The following is a 6,873-nucleotide window of genomic DNA, read 5'->3' as shown; positions in this document are numbered from 1 at the left end:
GAGACACAACCTGCCCACTGCCCTGATCCTGCAATGCGTATGGGGAACATGATCCACGGACCACCAAAATTTTCTTGTGGACCCCCACTGGCCCGCGGACCACTGGCTGGCAACCATTGATCTAGAAGACAGCTCTCCCCCATAAATTGAGGATCCCATGCACTTAACTTTAGAAGGGATAAATGTATTGGTAAAAGAGGATTACACTGTTGTACTGGAAGCATCTCTCAGCTGCTTTTAAAATGCCCTAGTGATGGGCAGGCATCATGGGATCTTGAGTGTACAATAAAAGTTTTTGCTTTTTTTTTTGAGAAAGAGATTTAATGACTCTTGTGAAGTCAGAAAGAGATTTTCACCAGCAAGGGGTAACGCTGGCCACATTTAACAATATAAGTTTTACATTTCTCTGTACCAAAACTATCATGAAAACTTAAAAATACTTCAGAGGGTAAACTTAGAAAAGCACCCAACCATAAGTACACATCTGCCAATTATGGGTCAGATTATGCGCCACTATCTCTCTTGGTAATCTAAAGTTGAATAGGAAGAAGAGATGGAGGCCTCCAAAGAATGGGGATATTGGTATTCATCATATGGTGAAATGTTTAGTATATGTGGCAGTATTATTATTATTATTATTAATGAACAGGATTTATATAGCGCCGACATATTACGCAGTGCTGTACATTAAATAGGGGTTGCAAATGACAGACGAATACAAACAGGGACACAGGAGGAGAGGACCCTGCCCCGAAGAGCTTACAATCTAGGAGGTGGGGGAAGTAACACACAATAGGAGGGGAGATATGTAGTGGGGGGAAGTAGTGACGGTTTCAAAAGACAGAAGAAGATGGGTAGGCAAGTGAGATAAACTAGTTTTGAGTGATCTTTTAAATGAGCAAAAAGTGGGAGCAAGACAAATGGGACGAGGACGACCATTCCAGAGAGTTGGGGCGGCTCTTGAAAAGTCTTGGAGCCGTGCGTGTGATGAAGTTAAAAGAGAGGAAGTCATTAGTATGTCATCAGAGGAGCAGAGGGAACAGCTAGGGGAGTATTTCCACTCTTTTATTTTTTTAGTCTAGGTAAAACTTCAAGTCTGGTCTAAATGTACCTCAACATTGCAATTGCAATGTTCCTAGTGGACGGTTCCTATGTAGTCTTCTGAATTTGGAAGTGCAACCAAAGCTTGGGTAGACCTTGACAAATGGATATAAACTGAGAGGGGATTATTACCTTTACCAGAGGTCACTGCAAGATTTTGTGGCAGCTAAAGGTTGAATGAGAATATGGAAGGGGAGCTGTGAACAGCAACATTGTTCTGAAGGTACTAATTGAGGGTGTTATGTAAGTCATCCAGAACATGACATGATGGCTTACCCTTCCCACAGAGGTCCCTGTTATGCTAACACAGGGATGCTGATGACAATGGATCAGATCACATTTCCTCCCTTCATCTTGTTCCAGACAATGACATTTTCTCTGGAGGAGACAAAGGAAATGTTTTAACCTTTACCGCTGGAACAACCTGCCCAAGTGAATTTCATGCCTCATCACATATGCTTCTATTATAGAAGGATGGTTACTGTGTACTTCCAAAGAATTGGAATGGGAAATAGTACGAAACTATGTATTTTTGTTTTCTGTTTATGTCCTAATTTCCCTTAACTTTCTGCCATTGGGACACAACAGAATGTTAAAGCAATTCTCTTAAAAAGTTAGGAAAGGATTTCTTCTTCAAATGGCAGACCTGGTATGCCCATTGGTGGTTTCCTCCTACTTTCAAGTCTCCGAATGTTCCATATTCTTGTGATATCCTAAGCTCACTCTGCTGGTCCCCACTTGGGTAAAAAAAACATGGAGGCTGTAGTTGTGGTTCAACTCAACCACCTAAATGTGGCACCCCTGCAGGTGCTCCTCTCCATTGACATGTATAGCTGTTGTTCTGTAATGGTAGTTCAAGAAGGATCAATGAACGACTTTGGGCCAGCACTGTACACAAGTCAGATTCTCACTGAAGATGAGCACGACCGGTCACATCAGGCAAGAATCATCTGACGTGTGTACATAACCTTGTAGTAGGAGCGATCGGACTTCAATGTGGAACTGTAAGGTGGGTGCAGGTTTCCTTGGTGGCTGTGTTCTCAAAACTTTGATATCTTCAGTCCAGCTTGATAGTGACCAAAAGGAACTTCAAGCAGGTCAGGGGTAGACATATGTGGATGGAGGTGCAAAGTGTCCCACTGGACAATAGCCCCAAACTTTCCTCAGCCAACAGGAGCCACCACAGGGGCCCAAGGTTAGTTCAGTGAGGGGGGGGGAGGGGCAAGTCAGTTCTGCACAGGGGCTCTCTGTTGGCTACTTCCACAACCTAAACAGGTCAATGTCTGCAAATTTTCTGGGTCCTCCATAGTAGGTTGTCATGAATGATACATACCCACATAGAGCCCGGTATGTGCATGATAAGATGTCTGCAGCACTGGAATCCCTGCACCCCCTTTTCTAACTGTCTATCATGCACAGTGCAAATTGCACTTGTAAGAAAAGCATTGTCATTTTATACAATAATACTGAACTTCTATTTTATCTATTTTATTTATTTTAATTTGTTCTTATGCTAATTAAGTCATTTAAATCACAGCAAATGACTGCTTAGAAAATCAGAAGACCTGATATTTTTCTGCTGCACTCCAGTCCCCCAATCCTGGCACTGAACAGTAAAAGAAGTTGGGGGAAGCACGGTGGCTCAGTGGTTAGCACTCTGGCCTTTGCAGTGCTGGGTCCCAGGTTCGTATTTTGGCCAGGACACTATCTGCATGGAGTTTGCAGGTTCTCCCTGTGTTTGTGTGGGTTTCCTTCAGGTGGTGCTCCAGTTTCCTCCCACATTCAAGTAAATGGCTTCCCCCAAAAATTGACCTTAGACTGTATTAAAGACATATGACTATGGTAGGGACATTAAATTGCGAGCACCTTTGAGGGACAGCTAGTGACATGACTATGGACTTTGAACAGCGCTGCATATTATGTTGGCGCTATATAAATACTGTGTAATAATAAAGTGGTGAACTCAGATCTGTCACTTTCTTCTCTCCTCCTATCATCTTGATAGCACAAGAGCACTGCAGCACAACAGATTGGATTCTTGTGCTGCTCTCTTTGCCAATCTGAACATTGTCGTACAAGGAATTGCAAAGTAGTGATACCAAGGACACCCATGTTCAATTAAACTTCTGGGCTATCCCACATGGCAGACGCAGCCAACAGTGGGCACCTGTGCAGAACTGACTTGGGCCCCCTCACTAAATTGATTTGGAAGCTCCGTGAGGGGTCATTGTGGGTGAGGTTGGTACTGGGTCCTTGTGCAGCAGCACACTTTGGACCTCTCTATGTGCACCCCTGGCTTTTGTTACCCAGGTATCCGGCCAGCCTATCATTGGTGGCACACCGGCACATTCAGGAGCTATTACCAGCATGTCTGCCATGAGATCCTCCTTTTTATAACAAGAACCCCCAATCTGAATCTTTCCAGTCTTTATATCGTCCTGTCACCTGTTATCCGTTCTCCCCACCAATCCCCAAATCTCCCTCAATGATGAATTTCCATAGAGCTCATGGGTAACCTATGTAGCTTTGATCTCCTGGGATTATGCTGCCAAAGAACAGCACAGACAAAGTGTTGGCATCTTATCTAGAGCTTTTTTTTCCATGCCAGGGAGGAGGGGGGCTTTAAAATCTGACCTATAACAAGGGGCCTTATCTCTTCTAAAAAGCTTTGGGAATAATTCAAGACTATAGAACAACTGAGGGCTGAGGGCCACATGCCTGACATAGCTGCATTGACATTCTGATGGTAGCCTGGCAAGTGCAAATGCCATGTTTCTTTGTTCTGGACGGTGCAGGTGGCCCACCACCAGTCACAGCGAGAAAGCTGAAACACAGGGAGAGCTATGAAATAAAACAATCCGTAAACATATGTATCACAAAATGATATATGTAACTACTTAAAGGGAACCTGTCATTACAATTAGAAAGCTTATAGTCAAATGACTAATGTAGTACATGAGAGTGCTTATTGCACACAAAAAGGGGAGGAGAATGTGTTCATATAAATATGGTCATAATAAAGCAGCCAAGATAAAAATAAAGAGCCCGATATATAGTAAAAAAAAATGCATGCTCTAATACAGTGATGGACATAGCCAAAAACTGGCCCCTGTGATGAACTCTTTGGACCCCCTGCTGAACTGAATTGGAGACCCTGTTGGTTAAGAAAGGTCCAAGGCGATAGGGCACAAGTTGCCCCTCTAAATATCCGTCCCTGCTGTAATATTCACCTTCAATCTACAGATTCCCCTACAGTACTTTTGTTCTGCTGATAGATATCTTCAGGGTGATGGTCAGCCTCGTCCAACCCAATTTCTGTAAACCCAGGTCATCCTGGACACCCCTCTCCGTCCAAGCCTGTGAATGGACAGTGAGAGGAGAAGTAGCACAGTGATGAGCCTATCATATTTAAATTCCCTACAATAAAAACCCCTAAAGTAAGTGGAGTTCCAAGTTAATTGTCTTTAAGTCAGTAGGACCTCCAGTAATGTCCTGTGTCAGCGCTGATCTCATCAAGGAGTGTAGAATGGCTGTTTGCCCCACCATGGGTTCTGTTCACCCTACATCTCCACACAATACAACAGAACCAATAAATGCAGCCGGGGATTAAATATCAGAGTGGCATTATTGTTATTTTCCTTGCCATGACAAAAACACTGATCTCAGGCTTATAAGGGCATTGTGGGTATTTCATCATTAGAGACGACAGAGAATCCATTGTTCCAATCAGTGGGAGCGTGCAGTTAGATGACTAATGTCCTAGAACAAACCTGTTACCTGCACTGTACTATCACTCAGGACTTTATTTATAAATCAGTGAATCTGACATTCCTTCAAACATTCCCTGGTGGAGAATCAATTGCTGGCTTTGAAACACATGGATCTGAAAAATTCTTCCCGAGGCAATATTTAAGGGAATGTCTGATTAATAACTAATATTAATAATTATTAATTATGTCTGCTTTATATATAGAGCCCAAATGGGGCTTTCTAGACGCCATGAAAAAAGCAATAAAGTAAAAACTGTTATCCGTTCTCCCCACCAATCCCCAAATCTCCCTCAATGATGAATTTCCATAGAGCTCATGGGTAACCTATGTAGCTTTGATCTCCTGGGATTATGCTGCCAAAGAACAGCACAGACAAAGTGTTGGCATCTTATCTAGAGCTTTTTTTTCCATGCCAGGGAGGAGGGGGGCTTTAAAATCTGACCTATAACAAGGGGCCTTATCTCTTCTAAAAAGCTTTGGGAATAATTCAAGACTATAGAACAACTGAGGGCTGAGGGCCACATGCCTGACATAGCTGCATTGACATTCTGATGGTAGCCTGGCAAGTGCAAATGCCATGTTTCTTTGTTCTGGACGGTGCAGGTGGCCCACCACCAGTCACAGCGAGAAAGCTGAAACACAGGGAGAGCTATGAAATAAAACAATCCGTATACATATGTATCACAAAATGTAACTGTAAATGTAAATGTAACTACTTAAAGGGAACCTGTCATTACAATTAGAAAGCTTATAGTCAAATGACTAATGTAATACATGAGAGTGCTTTTTGCACACAATAGGTGTAGGAGAATGCTTTCATATAAATATGGTCATAATAAAGCAGCCAAGATAAAAATAAAGAGCCCGATATATAGTAAAAAAATGCATGCTCTAATACAGTGATGGACACAATACAACAGAACCAATAAATGCAGCCGGGGATTAAATATCAGAGTGGCATTATTATTATTTTGCTTGCCATGACAAAAACACTGATCTCAGGCTTATAAGGGCATTGTGGGTATTTCATGTTTCCATTAAAGTATACAGAGAATCCATTGTTCCAATCAGTGGGAGCGTGCAGTTAGATGACTAATGTCCTAGAACAAACCTGTTACCTGCACTGTACTGTCACTCAGAACTTTATTTATAAATCAGTGAATCTGACATTCCTTCAAACATTCCCTGGTGGAGAATCAATTGCTGGTTTTGAAACACATGGATCTGAAAAATTTTTCCCCAGGCAATATTTAAGGGAATGTCTGAATATTAACTAATATTAATAATTATTAATTATGTCTGCTTTATATATAGAGCCCAAATGGGGCTTTTTAGACTCCATGAAAAAAGCAATAAAGTAAAAAAAAAAAAAAAAAACCCAAAAAACATGTAAAAGCCCCTTGCACCTACATGCATGCAAACACATGCTTCCAGTGTACACATATTGGGTTTCTCTGTGCATGCCGGGCTGAGAGCAATCTTGGGCTGTCACAGTTATGGCTAAACTAAGACTTTTTTTTAAAGCTTTTCCAATGGACTGTTTTGGGTGCTTCCTTTTTTGCCTTATGCAGACAAAAACTTTTGCATGAGATATATATATATATATATACTCAAGAATTTTAGTCCTTAGATATGGCTGCTGAACTAATTTCATGGATGTGGATGGATTTCACTTTAACTAAAGATTTAAACCCAGCAGGGGATAGGGCTCATTGGACCTCTGCATAGAGACCCCTGCTTTTACACAAAGATGTGCAAAGATCCTGGGGATGTTTTGGGGATAAGGAGATGCTTTTCTTCTCCGACCAATGACTTGCACCATTTGTTTTTATTCACATGGAAATTATTTAACTGATTTAAACTAAAATGTTTAAAACGAAAAGCTGTAATGAAAACATTGGGGTTGGTAAACTAAATGAATATTGGCAGGTCATTAGCATTGTGGATTATTCTTGTAATATTTGTAATATGATTGTGGCAAAGCTTTGCTGGTATTCATCCA

This window comes from Pyxicephalus adspersus, chromosome 3 (genome assembly GCF_032062135.1).
Source record: "Pyxicephalus adspersus chromosome 3, UCB_Pads_2.0, whole genome shotgun sequence".
Classification (NCBI taxonomy): domain Eukaryota; kingdom Metazoa; phylum Chordata; class Amphibia; order Anura; family Pyxicephalidae; genus Pyxicephalus; species Pyxicephalus adspersus.
This window is presented reverse-complemented; position numbering follows the sequence as displayed.